This window comes from Oratosquilla oratoria, chromosome 16 (genome assembly GCF_046742065.1).
Source record: "Oratosquilla oratoria isolate Oo_2021 chromosome 16, ASM4674206v1, whole genome shotgun sequence".
Taxonomy (NCBI): domain Eukaryota; kingdom Metazoa; phylum Arthropoda; class Malacostraca; order Stomatopoda; family Squillidae; genus Oratosquilla; species Oratosquilla oratoria.
In genome coordinates this window covers 58,451,880-58,469,173 of record NC_134792.1, presented here as the reverse complement: position 1 = coordinate 58,469,173, position 17,294 = coordinate 58,451,880, and the positions used below count along the sequence as shown (strand labels likewise).

General features: G+C 46.6%; 1 pseudogene; it reads right to left on the bottom strand.

Annotated features, from left to right (window-relative positions):
* Positions 1-980: 980 nt before the first annotated feature.
* Positions 981-10,090, bottom strand: LOC143033691 (uncharacterized; annotated as a pseudogene).
* Positions 10,091-17,294: the final 7,204 nt, after the last annotated feature.

Sequence of the window (17,294 nt, the reverse complement as noted above, 5' to 3'; positions counted from 1 at the left end):
AATCCAGCCTTGGTCATCGAGCCAGTTAAGAAGGCCTGACATCAGTTAAAACGAAAATGATGAAGGTTAAGCTCGTTTCACACGTATGGACTTTTCGCCGCGCGCCTTCCACGACACGACTCCGTTTTCTCAAAAAACCGTGTCTATTGTCGCTTTCACACGTGGTCGTGACGTGTGAAAGCGTCCATGGACACGCATGGTTATTGGAGAACACGACGTCGTGTCGTGGACGGCGCACGGCGAAAAGTCGATACGTGTGAAACGAGCCTTGCGACTCTGCCATGGTAGAAGTGATGGAGTACTGGTTTCAGACTCTATTCACAACCACAACCGTTTATTCACAACCACAACCGTCTATTAATAATCACAACTGTCTATTGACAACAACAACCGTCTATTCACAATCACAATCCTGTCTGTCTGTCTATATATTTTTTTATCACTCTTATTATCTCTCCCTCTCTGTCTCTCTCCTTTTGTCTCTGTATATCTCTCTCTTATTATTTCTGTCTGTCTGTCTCTCTTTGTATCTCTTTCTCTGGTAACAGGTCCGTCTGGGTTCGAATCCTGACCACGGAACAGAAACTGGTTAGGATCTAGACCAGTGTTTCTCAACCTTTCCATCTTTGTGATTAGGTAGGATATAGTCGGTTTCTCTAAGCATTTAGCGATAGAGACATTATATTACACAAATCGTCGTCAATATATGCATATAAACGTATATATCTACTTGTCCGTAAACATGTCTATATGCAAATCATATACATGACTACATATATATATATATATACATAAATGCACATATTCATATACATGTTCGTGTGTGTGCGTGTGCGTGCGCGTCCATAGAACAAACTATTCATTCCCTAGTTCATGGCCGAGCTGAGTAGACCTGGCTCGGGCCTACGCTCGGGGTCGGGGTCGGGGTCGGAGCTGGGCTCGGGCTCGGGCCTAAGCCTGGGCCCGGGCCTAGGCTCGAGCTAGAGCCTGGCCTCGGGCCCGGGCCTGAGCTCGGACTCGGTCCTATGCCTGGGCCTAGGCTCGGGCCTGGGCTCGGACTCGGGCTCAAGCCTGGGCTCGAGCTCGGGCCTGTGTTCGGGCTCGGGGTCGGAGCTGGGCTCGGCCCTGGGCTCAGGGGTCGGAGATGGGCTCGGGCCTGATCTCGGGCCTGGGCTCGGGCCTGGGCCTGGGCTCGGACTCGGGCCTATGTCTGGGCCTGGGCTCGGACTCGGGCTCAAGTCTGGGCTCGGGCTCGGGCCCGGGCCTGTGCTCGGTCCTAGGCTCGGACTCGGGCCTGGCTCGGGCCTGGGCTCGGGGTCGGAGCTGGGCTCAGGCCTGAGCTCGGGCCTGGGCTCGGGCTTGAGCCTGGTGTCGGGCCTAGGCTTGGGCTCGGGCCTGGGCTCGGGCTCGGGCCTGTGCTCAGCCCTGGGCTCGGGCCTGGGCTCGGGCCTGGGTTTGGACTCGGGCCTAGGCTCGGGCCTGGGCTAGGGCTTGAGCTCGGGCCTGGGGTCGGGCTTGGGCTCGGGCCTGGGCTCGAGCTCGGGCCTGTGCTCGGGCTCGGGCCTGGGCTCGGTCTCGGTCCTGGGCTCGGGCTAGGGCTTGAGCTCGGCCAAGGGCTCAGGCCTGGGTTCGGGCTCGGGCCAGGGCTCGGGCTCGGCTCGGTCCTGGGTCCGGGCTCAGGCCTGGGCTCGGGTTCGGGCCTGATCTCGGGCTCGGCCTTGGGCCTAGGCTCGGGCCTCGGCTCGGGTTTGGGCCTGGACTCAGTCTCGGGCTCGGCCTCGGGCCTGGGCTAGGGCTAGGGCTTGAGCTCGGCCATGGGCTCGGGCTTAGGCCTGGGCTCGGGACTGGGCTCGGGTTCGGGCATGGGCCCGGGCTCTGCCTTGGGCCTGGGCTCAGGCCTGGGCTTGGACTCGGGCCAGGGATTTGGCTCGGGCCTGGGCTCGGGCCTGGGCTTGGGCTCGGGCCAGGGCTTTGGCTCGGGCCTGGGCTCGAAACTGGGCTCTGGGCTCGGGCTCGAGCCTGACCTCTGGCTCGGGCCAGGGCTCTGGCCTGGACTTGGGCTCGGGCCAGGGCTTTGGCTCGGGCCTGGGCTCTGGCCTGGGCTCGGGCTCGAGCCTGACCTCTGGCTCGGGCCAGGGCTCGGGCCTGGGCTCGGGACTGGGCTCGGACCTGGGCTCAGGGCTGGCCTTGGGTCAGGCTTGGGCCTTGGCTCGGGCTCGGGCCTGGGGTTGGGCCTCGGTTCGGGATTGGGCCTGGGCTCTCACTTGGGCCTAGGCTCGGGCCTCGGCTCGGGTTTGGGCCTAGACTCAGTCTCGGGCCTGGGCTCAGGCTCGGCCTCGGGCCTGGGCTTGGACTCGCGCTCGGGCCTGGGATCGGGCTCGGGTCTGGGCTTGGGCCTCGGCTCTGGATTGAGCCTGGGCTCGGGCCTAGGCTTGGGCTCGGGACTGGGCTCAGGCTCGGGCCTGGGCTTGGGCCTCGGCTCGAGATTGGCCCTTGGCTCGGGCCTCGGCTCGGATTTGGGCCTGAGCTCGAGCCTGGACTCTGGCTCTGGCTCTGGCCTGGGCTCGGGCTCTGGCCTGGGTTCGAGCTCGGGCCTGTGCTCGGGCTCGGGCCTGGGCTCAGGCTCGGGCTCGGGCCTGGGCTCGGGCCTGGGCTCGGGCCTGGGCTAGGGACTGGGGTCGGGCTCGGGCTCGGGCCTGGGTTCGGGTCTAGGCTCGGGCCTGGGCTAGGGCTTGAGCTCGGGAATGGGCTTGGGGTAAGGACTTGGCTCGGGCTCGGGTCCAGGTTCGGGCTCGGGCCTGGGCCAGGGCCTGGGCTAGGGCTTGAGCTCGGGCCTGGGTCGGGCTTGGGCTCGGGCTCGGTCCTGGGCTTGGGCTCGCGCTCGGGCGCGGGCTCGGGCTCAGGTCTGGTCTTGGGCCTGGGCTCGGGTCTGGGTCCGGGCTCGGGCCTGGGCTCAGGCCTGGGCTCAGGCCTGGGCTCGGGACTGGGGTTGGGGCCTGGGATCGGGCTCGGCCTTGGGCCTGGGCTCTGGGCTGGGCTCGGGCCTGGGCTCGGGTCTAGGCCCGGGCCTCTGCTCGATCCTGGGCTCGGGACTGGGCTCGGGCCTGGACTCCGGCCTGGACTCGGGTCTAGGCACGGATCTGGGCTCTGGCCTGGCCTGGGCTCGGGCTCGAACCTGGGGTCTTGCTCAGGCCCGGCCTTGGGCCTGGGCTAGTGACTGCGATCGGGCTCGGGCCTGGGCTCAGGCCTGGGCTTGGGCCTGGGCTCGGGTATAGGCTCGGGCCTGGGTTCGAGCTCGGGTCTGGGCTCGGGCTCGGGCCTGGGCTCTGGCTTGGGCTCGGCTTTGGTCCTGGGCTCGGGCCTGGGCTTGGGCTCGCGCTCGGGCCTGGGATCGGGCTCGGGCCTAGGCTTGGGCCTCGGCTCAGGATTGGGCCTCGGCTCGGGACTGGGCCTGGGCTCGGGACTGGGCCTGGGCTCGGGCCTGGGCTCGGGCTCGGGCCTGGGCTAGGGCTTGAGCTCGGGTCTGGGGTCGGGCTCGGGTTCGGGCCTGGGCTCTGGCTCATGGCTCATGGGTCACATATACACACACAGACTCATGGATCATATACACACACACATACTCGCACACACACGCAAACACGCAGACGCAATATAGGAGATAAAATAGTACAGTCAGACATCATAAGTAATTTCAAAGCCAATGAAAGCACAGATATGAAAGTCTGCGACTATACATTTTATCTTCTATATTGTGTAAATACATACGTGCTCTCACGTAGACAAAGTCACTTACCTTACTTTCCATGGTGCCTGCAAGCTGCCGAGTGACGTCAAGTTCCATTAAACATCCCTTCTGTCTGGAAGAAGAAAAAACATTGCAATCAGGTAGCGTAAGCAACTTCAAAGCTATCTTTGACTACAAACGGGACTATGAGAATACAGCTCTTGTTCTATGTATTGCATTTAGACGAGTACACACGTGCTCTCTAACTGGCAAAGTCACTTACCTTATATCCATGGATCCAAGCGACGTCTGGTTTCCTGGTTTCGGGCGTCTGAACTGTGCGGGTCCTCCAAGTTCCCTGACGGGCGAGGCGCGAGGGATCCCGGAGAGCAAACCGAAAACAAGAACACAGATGTGGTCGCCCAAAAGCTAAACGGTAACAGTATGTATGACATTTATGGTGTGCACGCACATATATATGTGTGTACATATATTATATATATAAATGTATGTATGTGTGTGTGCGTGTTCATACACACATACACACGCACACACATACATATGTATAATATATATATATATGTATATGTATGTATGCGTGTATACATATTGTTGGCATCCTTCTGTCTCGGGAGATAATGAAGTTCGCGTGTTTTTTTTTTATGCGCGCGTGTACATATGCGTGTGCTTGTGTGTGAGTGATTTTATTTGAATATCATAAAGATTAATAGGAATTACCCGGTAACGATCAGGCGTCTACCCATCTCGTAATTTTTTTTCCCAAGAAATCTAAAGAAATCCCTTGGAGCGAAAATCGTCGAAAGATTGGCGGAGAACCTGAGGCTCCTGCTGACTCCGATCAACTCCGACAGACTCGGGTAATTTCCGACAGGCTTTTTTGCAAACTGACAGATACCGTTGCAGAATCTGATCAATTCCGACGGAATGGTGGATTCTGATAGACTGCAACAGAATCTGACTGAATGACAGATTTTAATAGACTTCGACAGATTTTGGCAGACAGACGGAGCTCAGGAGCAGAAAGACATGTAGAGAACTGAACAGAAGATTTACTTCACGAAAACTGAGTCACAATTCAAAGACCTAGAACCACTATTCTTAATACTAAAAAAAAAAGAAAAAAAAATCGCGTCTTTTCAATATCAGATTTCATTGATCGCTCTTGGATCTTCAGGGTCCATCAAACGTGGTCACTATTATCCACATTCTTTGAGACATTGTCAATGGATTCCGACTGCATATAGGGCCTTTAAGAAGTTTGACTTGCGCAAGGTAACCAACCTGGTCTATGTGGAACATGGAAAAGACTTTGCGTGGGAAGGGAGATCCTTCTGATCGGGCATCGGGTCAACAGTCGGCAGCAGCACCTCTCACCGAAGTCTCTGCGAACTCGCTCGCCTGCATGATTTCATTTTTATACACGCGCATACACACAGTCAAATAAACATACACTTGCACACGTATAATTTTCCACTTGAAGGTAAACTAAGGCTCTTTTCACACAGTGTTCCCATTACGGATGCGAAAATATGTTTTGAATACTTTTTTATGTTAATGGTACGTTTTACGACGCTGAGCAAAAGGATACAAAATTGAATGAAGAGGCCAAAAGTGAATACTTTTTTTTTTAAGTGAATCGATACTTTTTATACCATTCACCATCTTATAAGTTTTGCTGACGACTTAAAAGCACCCCGTTGCCTCCGTATCGCTCATTTCACATTCCACAATACATCAGTCTTGATGGGGAATATGGGGGCTTAAAAGCAAAACTCGTGGAAAAAGTACCTCATCTGTTTGTTCGTGGATGTATTTGCCACATTTTGCTTTTATGCTCCTCTGCAGCGTGTCTCAAACTCCCGTAACATTGTTGAAGATCTGTGTAGTAAAGATATTCATGCATACATAGATCATAGTCCTAAAAGACTGATGAAGTTGCAGGAGTTTCAACAATTTGTTAGAGTTGATTCTCGCAGATTTCTTTATGCCACTCAAACAAGATGGCTATCCTCAGAGTCCATTGTTAACAGAATATTAGAGCAATGGTCAGCTCTTACCCTTTTCTTCCGGGCAGAGTCCTTGGAAGGTCAAGTAAAATCAGCAGCAGATCTACTGGATGCTCTGAACAATCCTCATGTGAAGCTTTACTCGTACTGTCCTGTTCTTAGTCATATTCTGATCATTGTCAACAAAATGAACAGAATTTCAGAGGGAAACAATTATGGTCCTCATTGCTTACACCAAAATGTGTGCCTTTTAAGGGGCTATTCTTGGGAATTACGTAAAGACTGATATTCTCGAAGTAGACTCAAATACCTTTGGAGTAACCCTGCCAATTTTCTGCTGTGTCAGTCGGGGAAACACGGAACAAATGTATCTCGTCCGGTTGGGCACAAATTATGACTTTGCTGAAAAGGGAATGAGCACTTCCCGATACCTTTTTTAGCATAGCTTTTTGAAGACTGTCTAAGGTCACAGCATTACCCATAGGTCGGTCATATATGAGCTCTGAACTAATCCGGGAGGGTAATAGCTGTCGATCACGAGTCCAACACGTGATCCAAGACCATAGTAAATCACACTGTAAAGGACTAATTAGGTCCTTTAGTTCTGAAACTAGGTGCGGACCACCACTGCCTGCTTCAGAACTTTCTGTTCGTGTATAGACTCGTAGGACAAGTAAGAAAACACAGGATTGCCCTGGAAGTTTATAATTCTGGTCCTTCCACAATGCAGCACTATCAAATCAATTTCAGGAAAAGGGAAAAACAACACCAACTGTTTCACCTTAGGTCAGTTCGGTCGTAGCTCACTCGAATTGACTCCACAGTAAACACTTAAATTACTCGTAGAAAGCTTCGGTAGAAGATCAGGGTTTTGGAGCTGAGCGATGACGACTCTGGCAGAGCGGAAGGCAAAGTTGGAGACAAACGACGTCCAGTCGATGTATCACGCCAGTTTTAGAGTGGAGAGAGGGGAGGGGGAATAGTGGACTAGGTGCAGTCACCAAGTTCTCTCTGATAAAACCATGTCTGTCCGGGACGCACGTAACCTCGGTCGTCATACGTGGCAGCTCGTTTCGAGTAAGACTTCGAAGCGCACTCGAATTGTACGTAATTTAAGAGGGCTGGTTGTTTAGAAGATTAAGTGGCGATTTTCCCTTACACACACACTGCATAGATATTGTGCAGTTACCATTTTGGGTGACCGGAATCATGCAGCAGCCGCTCTATCAGTGCCCACGTAATTAAAAAAAAATGCTCTTCCTCCCTAGTAAGAGAGTGGCCCTGACAAGGCGAACACACATCCTTCACCTCTTGACCTATCCCACACCCATCCAATACCCATCAGTTGTCTCTTTAATCTTAGCTCCTTGTGGTCATCCCTGTCCTCCGACCATTGATCGGGTCAGGAGTAATGCAGAAAGACGAAGCTGGTTTACCCCCACCGTTTCATTACATAGGGGCACTCCTCCCTCCATCATCCACTCCACACTTTATAGATCAGACAAGAAGAAATCCTGAGTCCACTGCTCAACAAAGGCCTCTTTCATAGCATTTCATGATTCACACGATCGCGCCATCCTCTGCCACGTCACTCCTACGAACTTCTCTATCTCGTCTCTCCACCTTCTGTCTGGTCTCCCCTTTCCACTCTTCCTATCTCGCGGCGTCCAATCAGTAACACACTTGCTCCATCGTTAATTAGTAGTTCGCACTAACCTGCCCAATTCCACTTCCTCTCTTTTACTGCCTCCACAATGTCTTTCACTCTGCTCTCTCACCCAACTTATTCTTTTTCGGTCTCTCAGCGTTATTCCCATCATTGATCTCTCCATTCTCCTCTGTGCAGTCCTTAGCTTTGTTTCCATTACCTTCGTTAGTTTCCAAGTCTCACATCCGTAGATTATTGCTGGTAGAATGCATTGATTTTAAATTTTACGTTTCAAACATATAGGTTGAGAGCCTCTCAGGATTTTATTATACTTACCAAACACTTTCCAACCTGTTGTAATGCGTCTTTTTATTTCATTATCATGATCTTTCGTCGCTTTCACCATTTGCCCTAAATAATTATACTCCTCAACTTGTTCAAGACTCTCACCATCAATTACAATCTCTTTACTTTCAACTTTCGTGTTGAACATTACTTTGGTTTTACTCTTATTCATTTTTAAACCTACTTTGAGACTTTCCTTGTTTAGGTCGCTCAGCATAGCTTGCAAGTCTTCTGCTTTTTCTGAAATAAGAATAATGTCATCCGCAAATTTCAGGTGGTTCAAATATTCGCCTTTAATCTTCAAACCTTTCTTTTTCCAACTCAACCTTCTAAAAATATCTTCTAAGCAAGCTGTAAATAGTTTGGGTGAAATTGTATCGCCTTGCCGTACTCGTTTCTCTATCTTAATCTTTTCTGTATCCTTATGTAGTCGAATTATAGCGGTACCTTTCGTATGAATCTTTTCTAAAACTCTTACGATCTGGAGAGGAGGAGAGAGGGGGAGAGGGAGAGAGGAGGGGAGAGGGTGAAAGGAGGGGAGGGGGGAACACCACAGGAAAAGAGGGGAGAGGAGGAGAGGGAGGGGAGAGAGTGATAGGAGGGGAGAGGGGGAACACCACAGGAAAGGAGGGGAGAGGAGAGGAGGGGGAGCACCACAGGAAAGGAGGGGCGACATTCTGAAAGGAAAATTGAAATGAAAGTGAGAGGAAAAGAGGGGGGGAAGGGAGGCTGGAAAGAGCTCGACTGGAAGGAGAGAGAGATGGAGAAGACAGGGAGAGAGAAACAGAAAAAAGTGAGGGAGAGGGGGAGAGAGAGAGATAGGAAAAGAGAGAGAGAGAGAGAGGGAAGGAAAAAGGGAGAGGTGGAAGGAGATGAATGAGGGAGGGCGACAGAGAGAAAGGAAAAAGGAAGGGAGAGAGCACCACAGGAAAGGAGGGGCGACATTCTGAAAGGAAAATTGAAATGAAAGTGAGAGGAAAAGAGGGGGGAAGGGAGGCTGGAAAGAGCTCGACTGGAAGGAGAGAGGGAGAAGACAGGGAGAGAGAAACAGAAAAAAGTGAGGGAGAGGGAGAGAGAGAGATAGACAGAAAAAGGGAGAGAGAGAGAGGGAAGGAAAAAGGGAGAGGTGGAAGGAGATGAATGAGGGAGGGCGACAGAGAGAAAGGAAAAAGGAAGGGAGAAAGAGAGTGCAGGGACAATGGCAAAATGCTGAGGAGGACGAAATATGAAGATGAAAAATCGACCGAAAAGCTGAGGGAACAAGACTTCGAGTGAAACTGGGAACGAATCGCTGAAAAAAAAAGAAAGAAAAAAAAATGGACGAAACACTAAGGCAAATTATAAAATAAAATTAAATTAGATTAAATTAGTATTAATAACAACAGCAACAATAATACTAATAATAATAATAGATAAATAAAAATAGAAAAAAGTGGATAAAGAAATATACGGGTAATAAGAAAAACAACAAAACACTATGGTGACAATAATAATGGAACGCTCGTGAAAATAAGAGAGAAAATGGTGAGGGTCAGAGGGTGAGTGAGGGAGGGGGGACCCAGAAAGGGGGAAGAGGGAAAGTGGGGAAGGGTAAAGGAGGGAAGAGGGAAAGGGTGAGGGGGAAAGAGTAATAGGGAAGGAGGAAGGAAAGGTGTATAGGGGACAGGGAAGGAGAAAGGGGGGGAGGGGGGAAGTCATGGTCAGGATCCATCGCCAGGACGCACTTACCTTCGGCCGGAGCCTTTGCAATCTGTCTTCTTTGTTTGCTGTGGACGTGTAGATCTCCCTGCGTATTAGAATATTCATGCGTTCTATTGTCAACCAATCTATTCATTCATTCATTCAACTCTTTAATCAATCCTCTATCCATCTAACCATGAGTTCATTTATTGAGCTTTTCTTCTACTCATCCATCCATCCAATCGTCTATTCATTTGTTCAACTCTTCACCTTTTCATTCATTCTTCTCTTCATCAATTCATTCATTCATCTATTCATTCATTCATCTATTCATTCATTCATCCATTCATTCATTCATCTATTCATTTAATTATATCCATCCATTCACCCATGCATTTCCTCAAATATTCATCCATCTATTCATCTACTCATCCATTCATATATGGAAGAAGAAAGAGAAGATGAAGAAAAAGAAGAAAGAGACGAAGAAAGAGAAGAATTAGAAGAAGAAGATGAAGAAGAAGGAGAAAGAGAACGAGAAGACGAAAAGAGAAGTAGAAGAATGAGAAGAAAAATAAAAAGAAGAAAAACAAGAGCCTACTATGCCAAGAGACGCTGAGTACTTGCTGCGGCCGAAGCCGTCACCTTTGCCCTATGTACATGCATTTTGGGGAAGCTCTTGGAGCTGCAGGTAATTCACAGTCACTGCTTCTCGGAATTGGTGAGGAGTGTGGGACTCGAACCCAGGACTCAGCGTATACGAGACCAGCACGCTTCCGATGACGCCACCAGCGCACTTAGGAGAAGAACGTCCTCATGGCGCTGTTCACACTAGCGGTTTGATCCGCAGCGGTTCAAGTACAATGTAAGTCAATGGAGGCGTTCACACATAACCGTGCGGTTTTTCCTTAACTATGCGATACCGCCGCGGTTTCCGCGTGGTTCAAACCGGTAATGTGAACAGTTCCTATATAAGGGTGGGTTGGAGGGTTTCTATGATGGAGACGGTGTTCAATTTGTTCACATAACAGGACTAACAGCAGCCGAGGTTCGAAGCCTGAAAGGAGTCTGATAAGAGGAACATGCGCACACGCGCGTACTCATCCTCGTCGTGGCTCGTGTTTTATCAGATGGCGCGGCTGGAACACAAAGGTGGTTGTCCACTAACCCTTCGCAAAACCATCCCCTAAAGTACCAAGCGATCCAGCCACCTTAACATTGTATTTTTTTTTTCCGTCAGCAAATGTCTTTCTGTTGTCGGCTTAACTCGGTTCTCCGTAACCGGTTCAGTTATGCCTTGTCTCGCCTCCGCTCGCTTAGAAATTGACCATACGAAGACGGGCTGAGGCAGCTTAACTTAGGCTCTCTGGAAAAGCGAAGAGTGCTGGGGTGATCTATTAGAGGTATACATATGGATCAAGGGCTTTAACAAAGGTGTTGCAGGCAAGGTCATTGTATTAAGACAACAGGACAGGACTCGCAGTAATTGGATTTAGATTGAACAAATTTAGGTTTAACCCATTATATCCCACTGTCCTCATTTGAGGACACCGGGTATATTATTGTTATATTCATAAATAAGCTAATAAAATAAATCAAAGATACATAGAATACAAACTATAATGTTTTGCAACAACCTCATGTTAAAACTATTTTTCACTGTTACATACAAAAGCATTTAGTTGGGGTCTAATTTCAGGAATAAATTGAGTTACAAATAAGCCAACATTTCATCTACAATACAGAGTACTACTCTATCGGCACAGATATTATAGGTGTTGTTACATGTTTCTAAGACGCTGATTTACCATGTACATTATATATCAGGTAATTATTATTAGTACCCAGCAAGCCAGCAATGTTATAAAATGCCTGTCCTCAAATGAGGACACTGGGACAATATAATAGAAGCATGTGCTACTACAGGTCACAACAGGACAACGATAAAAGAACCTGCGACTCCCTCTGATTATTCATGTTACAACATGCCATGGATGACGGTGCCTGCTACACCCACTAATACGTCATTTGTGCTCGGATCGTTGTAGGCAACACATCTGACTGAATACTGCTTCAAAGGTTGGTGCATTATAATAGTGCAACTATTTAGTTATAGTAGTTATATAATTACTGTATAATAGTAGTGTCAATGTGCGAGGGATCTGTTTCCCCTCACATGGCCAATGCAGGCCAACATCTAAAAAAAAAAAAAAAAACAGAATAATTTTTTTTTTATTATGATTATTCTCTTTTATAAACTTATGTATATTATTCTGTTTCATCACATATGGCGAAGAGACAACGTTCTGCACTCACACTTGAGAGAGCCCTTGAATTATTGTTTGATGAGGATGAAGAGGAAGATACAGCTGAAAGAGCTGATGTGATTATTGTACCACCGGATGTAGATGAACTGACTGACGAGGAGGATATAGCTGAAGATGAAATGGGTGAGATATCTGTTCAAGATGTGCCTGGTACCTTAGAAGTTCATGTGGATAGAGTGCCGATAGAAGAACATGCTGAAAATAAAGCTAAAGCCGCTATATCATCCACAAAAAAAAACACGCAAATTTTGTGACTCTGAACCCGTATGGAAACACAAAACTCCTGAATACAGGAAGGTCAAAGGGCGTTCCGAATATCACAGGGATTGTTTGCAGAAAATGAAAGATAATCTAGATACTTTATCACCTCTGGAACTGTTTGAGAAACTTATGACTCCCGGCATCTATGAGCACATTGTCAAAGAGACAGTTCACTATGCAAGTTCATGTAAAAATATGTGTGATTTTACATTCAGTGTTGATGAGTTGAAAACATTCATTGGAATATTACTATTTTCTGGATATCACAAAGTTCCTTCTGAGAGAGATTACTGGTCAAGTGAGGAAGATCTCGGGGTCCCAATCATTCAAAGGGCAATGTCAAGAAATCGTTATCAGATTGTGAAAAATCTTATACATTTTTGCAATAATGAAGATGCCAAGGACAATACACATGACAGAGGGTTAAAAATTAGGTCTCTATTGTCACTATCCAAAGAATCATTTCAGCAGTTTGGCATATTTGAGGAATTCATATCTGTAGATGAAATTATTGTGAAGTACTATGGACGTAATTCACTGTAGCAGTTTATGGGATGTAAACCCATCAGATTTGGGTACAAATTCTGGGCTGTATGTGGAGCCTCATGTTACTGCTATAATTATGACTTGTATTGTGGCAAGAGTTCTAGGAATAATGATAAGGATGGCCTTCTACTCGGAACAAAGGTTGTTTTGAGAATGTTAGAGGCAGTGAAAGTACCAAATTCTCATTCTGTTTTCTTTGACAAAATTTTCACTGGATATGATTTGTTAGTTTGTCTTAGGAATCTCGGTTATCAGGCCACAGGCACAGTCAGGGAAAGCAGATTGAGCAAATGTCCTTTACGGCCAACAAATATCATGAAAAAAGAGAAACGAGGCACCTATGATTATATGTTTGACACAAATGAAGAAATTCTTTTTGTCAGGTGGTCTGACAACAAGTGTGTTTGTGTTGGAATGAATTATGATACCATTGAACCTGTCAAAAAGGTTAAGAGATGGCAAAGGGATATCAAAGCAAAAGGTGATGTTCCTCAGCCAAATGTTCTGAACAACTACAATGCTTATATGGGAGGTGTAGATCACCATGACTGGTTGACTGGGAAATACGCAACTTCTCTACGGGGAAAGAAGTGGTATTGGCCGCTCTTCACACGTGTATTAGACATGATGATTGTAAATGCGTGGATCATCCATAAATTCCTACATCAAGGAAAGGAACACCTTGACTTAGTAAGCTTCAAAAGAGCAGTATGTGTGCCTTATTTGAAGTTGGGAGATGCAGGCAGAGCAACTGGGGAGAAAAAGTAACGCACCAGGCCCATCTACGAAAGCTGGTGTTCGGTATGACGGAAAGGACCATGTTGTTACAAAACGGAAACAACAAAGACGGTGCCAAAGGAAACCTTGCTCCAAGAAACCAAGAACATATTGTGCTAAATGCAATGTAACACTCTGTATAGAATGTTTTGCCCCTTATCACAAAAAGTGAATGCAAAATGATATATTGGCTTTCATGATTCAGTTTATTTGTATTGGGTTACTTTATATCATATTTTTTTAGAATATCAGATTTATTTTTACAAGTTTTCAGCATCAAACACACAAAAAGAGAAGAATATGTTTTTCTTTATAGTATCCTTTGCTAACAGATTATCACTATACAAAGCTATTATATTATCCCAGTGTCCTCATTTGAGGACAGCTTCTTATAAGCTTACTGCAGGAAATAAAGCATTAAAACCACTATATATTGTCTCTCATAACCCTTCACATTACTTAGATTACAGAAAACCGTGGAAATTCCTGACCAAAAAAACTTGGGATTTAATGGGTTAAGAAGGAAATAAGCAAGAACTGGCTTACCAATAGAGTGGTTAAGGAATAGAATAGACTTAGTAACCAGGTAGTGAGCATTGAAACAATTGATTGTCTTAAGAGAAGATTAGATAACTTTATGGATAGGGATGGCAGGTGGTAAAGGACATGGAACTGCCTAGTATAGGCCTTATGGTCTCTTGTAGTCTCCCCTATTCTTATGTTCTTAAATTAGGGAAGACGAAGGTTTTATTTGTACGATGTTTAGCGTGTTACAGATTTTTCAATGACATCGTCGTTGTAATCTCAGTCATGGGTATTATAACTATGCACTTGTAACAAGCGAAACGTACTATTGGTATTTATCTCAATCCCCTTGATTATTATCTATTCATTTGTCTATTAATCTATTCATCTACTTATCTATTTGCTTTAGTATTTATTTATTCTTGGCTGCCACCATACGATCTTTTATTCTGGTGTGAAGGCGCCTTCTCCTTTATCAAAACCTATTTGTTTCCCGTCACTTTGTCGTAATATGGTCCCCTAGGATAGAAACGCTGGTCATCGGTGATGAAATGTTAATCTGTCTCCCGAGTGTGACTACAGGTCGCGTCACACTGAGCCAATAGTCGGGTACCCGCGTAACATCATTACGAAATGTAAACAAGGATAGGGAGGGGGAAATGGGGAAGGGGAAGATGGGAGTGGAGCGGGGAAAGGAAAAGGGGTAGGTAGGGGGAGAGGGGAAAGGGGAGGGGGACATGGGAGAGGGGAATGAGGTAAGCGGTGATGAGAGATGGAAGAGGGGAAAAGGGGAGGGCGAGAGGGAGGGGAAGATGGGAGTGGGAAGGGGTACATTCATGATCAAATGAATATACAATTGAATTGATACTAAATTAATGAATTAATTTATTAATAATGTGTACATTAAATAAATACAATAAAAAGAAACAAAAAATAAACAAAATTTGGAATCGCCAATCAGCATCCAGTATACAAACAATGGTTAGGTCAAGTTAAGTTAATTAATTGAAATTAGGTTAATTTAACTAGGTTAACTCAACTAGGTTAACTTAATTAGGTTAACTTAACTATGATTTAGACGGTGCCGAGAATCAAGATGGGCCTACCACCCCTCCTAGACGCAAACGCAAAAGATCTGACCAGTCTCATAGGATTGGGAATACCAACTGGTAAGAAATTCAGTGCATTATTCCTTATTTAGGCTATCATTGCAAGCATGGGATGGGGTCCTTTGTTTTTAAGTAGACGATTTAGGCCCCTATTTCGATTGTAGTCCAGGCCTACATGATGGTATAAGCCTACCAATAAATTTTTGCTCTTTTTTCCAAACTTTTAATTTCAGAAGATTGAGGACATAAGCCTGGGGCCAGCCTCTGCACCGAGGTCCTTCCAAGTCCAGCTCAACCTTTTATTTCATTTGTAGATAAATTAACTTTTTTATTTCCAGGTGTACATGCGGACACTGCCTACCCATGCAAACAGCGAAAGAAAGTGTTTGTTGCAATGAGATGCAGCAGGTCGCAGAGAAATTAGATGAAAAGGGTAACTGCATTATAGACCATGAAGGATTTCAAGTAAATTGCTTAAATGAGTATGTGCTGGAAACAAGTTTCTGGGAATTTCTGCAGAAGCATGGGCCCATAGGTGATGAAGAACCAATGCATGAGTAAAAATCATTTATCAGTCTCTCTAAAATTCCAAGCATGGGGGGAAAAATAAATTATATGAATTGCCTTGTGGCCATTTCTTCCTGCAAGATCGAGATTATTCATTTAAAATACGACACACGACTGACAATGCAAAAATTGGCAAAAACAGTTGTTTGTCTTCATCTCATTGCGTCGTCTGCTGTTCGAAACAACCCGCCCGTGCGCTTCGGGAACGTTCGGGGAATTCCGCGTTCGTGACGTCACAGTTGCCAAACAATATTGTTATTCTGAGAGTGCATCGTATCGCCTTTGCATTGTCAGTCGTGTGTCGTATTTTAAATGAATAGTCTCGATTTTTAGCGAATGGTATATCTGTTGATATCTGACCTTTAAGTTACCGGGTTAGAGAATTAAACCTCTTCAATCCAGCCTTGGTCATCAAGCCAGTTAAGAATGCCTGACATCAGTTAGAACGTAAAGGATGAAGGTTAGGCTCGTTTCACACGTATGGACTTTTCGCCGCGCGCCGTCCACGACACGACTCCGTGTTCTCAAAAAACCGTGTCTATTGTCGCTTTCACCCGTAACGTGGTCGTGACGTGTGAAAGCGTCCATAGACACGCATGGTTATTGGAGAACACGACGTCGTGTCGTGGACGGCGCACGGCGAAAAGTCGATACGTGTGAAACGAGCCTTGCGACTCTGCCATGGTAGAAGTGATGGAGTACTGGTTTCAGACTCTATTCACGACCACAACCGTTTATTCACAACCACAACCGTCTATTAATAATCACAACTGTCTATTGACAACAACAACCGTCTATTCACAATCACAACCGTCCATTTACAACTACAACTATTCAGTAACAACCAAAATAATCTATTCACAACCATCTGTTCACAACCATCTATTAACAACCAGAACTGTCTATTCACAATCACAATCGTCCATTTACAACTACAACTATTTAATCACAATCACAATAATTTATTCACAACCACAATAATTTATTCACAATCAAAACCATCTATGCACAACCAAAACCACCTATTCACAACCACCTATTGACAACTACAACCATCTATTCACTAACACAATAATTATTTTGTTCACAACAATAACTGTCTATTGACAACCACAACCATCTTTTGACAACCACAATTAATCACAGTCACAATAGTTTATTCACAACCACAACCATTTATTCACAACCAAAACCGTCTATTTACAACGATATTATAATAACCACAGTAATTCAATCACAACTACAATAAATTATTTACAACTACAACCATCTATTCACAACCATTCCCATTTATTGACAACCATAAACATCTATTCACAACCACAACCATCCATTCACATTCACAACCATACATTCACAACCACAAACAACCATTCACCACTACAATCAATTTACAACCAGAACCACAACCATTTAAATAGCACTCCCAAACACCCATCCACATGTATGCCATATCACAACAACGGGCTCGGGCTCGGACTAGGGCTCGGGCCTGGCCTGGGCTCAGGCTCGGTTCTTGGCTCGGGCTCTGGCCTGGGCTCGGGCCTGGGCTCGGGCTCTGGCCTGGGCTCGGGCTCAGCTTCGGGCCTGGGCTAGGGCCTGGACCCAGGCCTGGGCTCGGGCCTGAGCTTGGGCCTTTGCTCGGGATTGGGCCTCGAGACGGGATTGGGCCTGGACTCAGTCTCGGGCTCGGCCTCGGGTCTGGGCTCGGGACTGGGCTCGGGATCGGGCTAGAGCTTGAGCTCGACCATGGGCTCG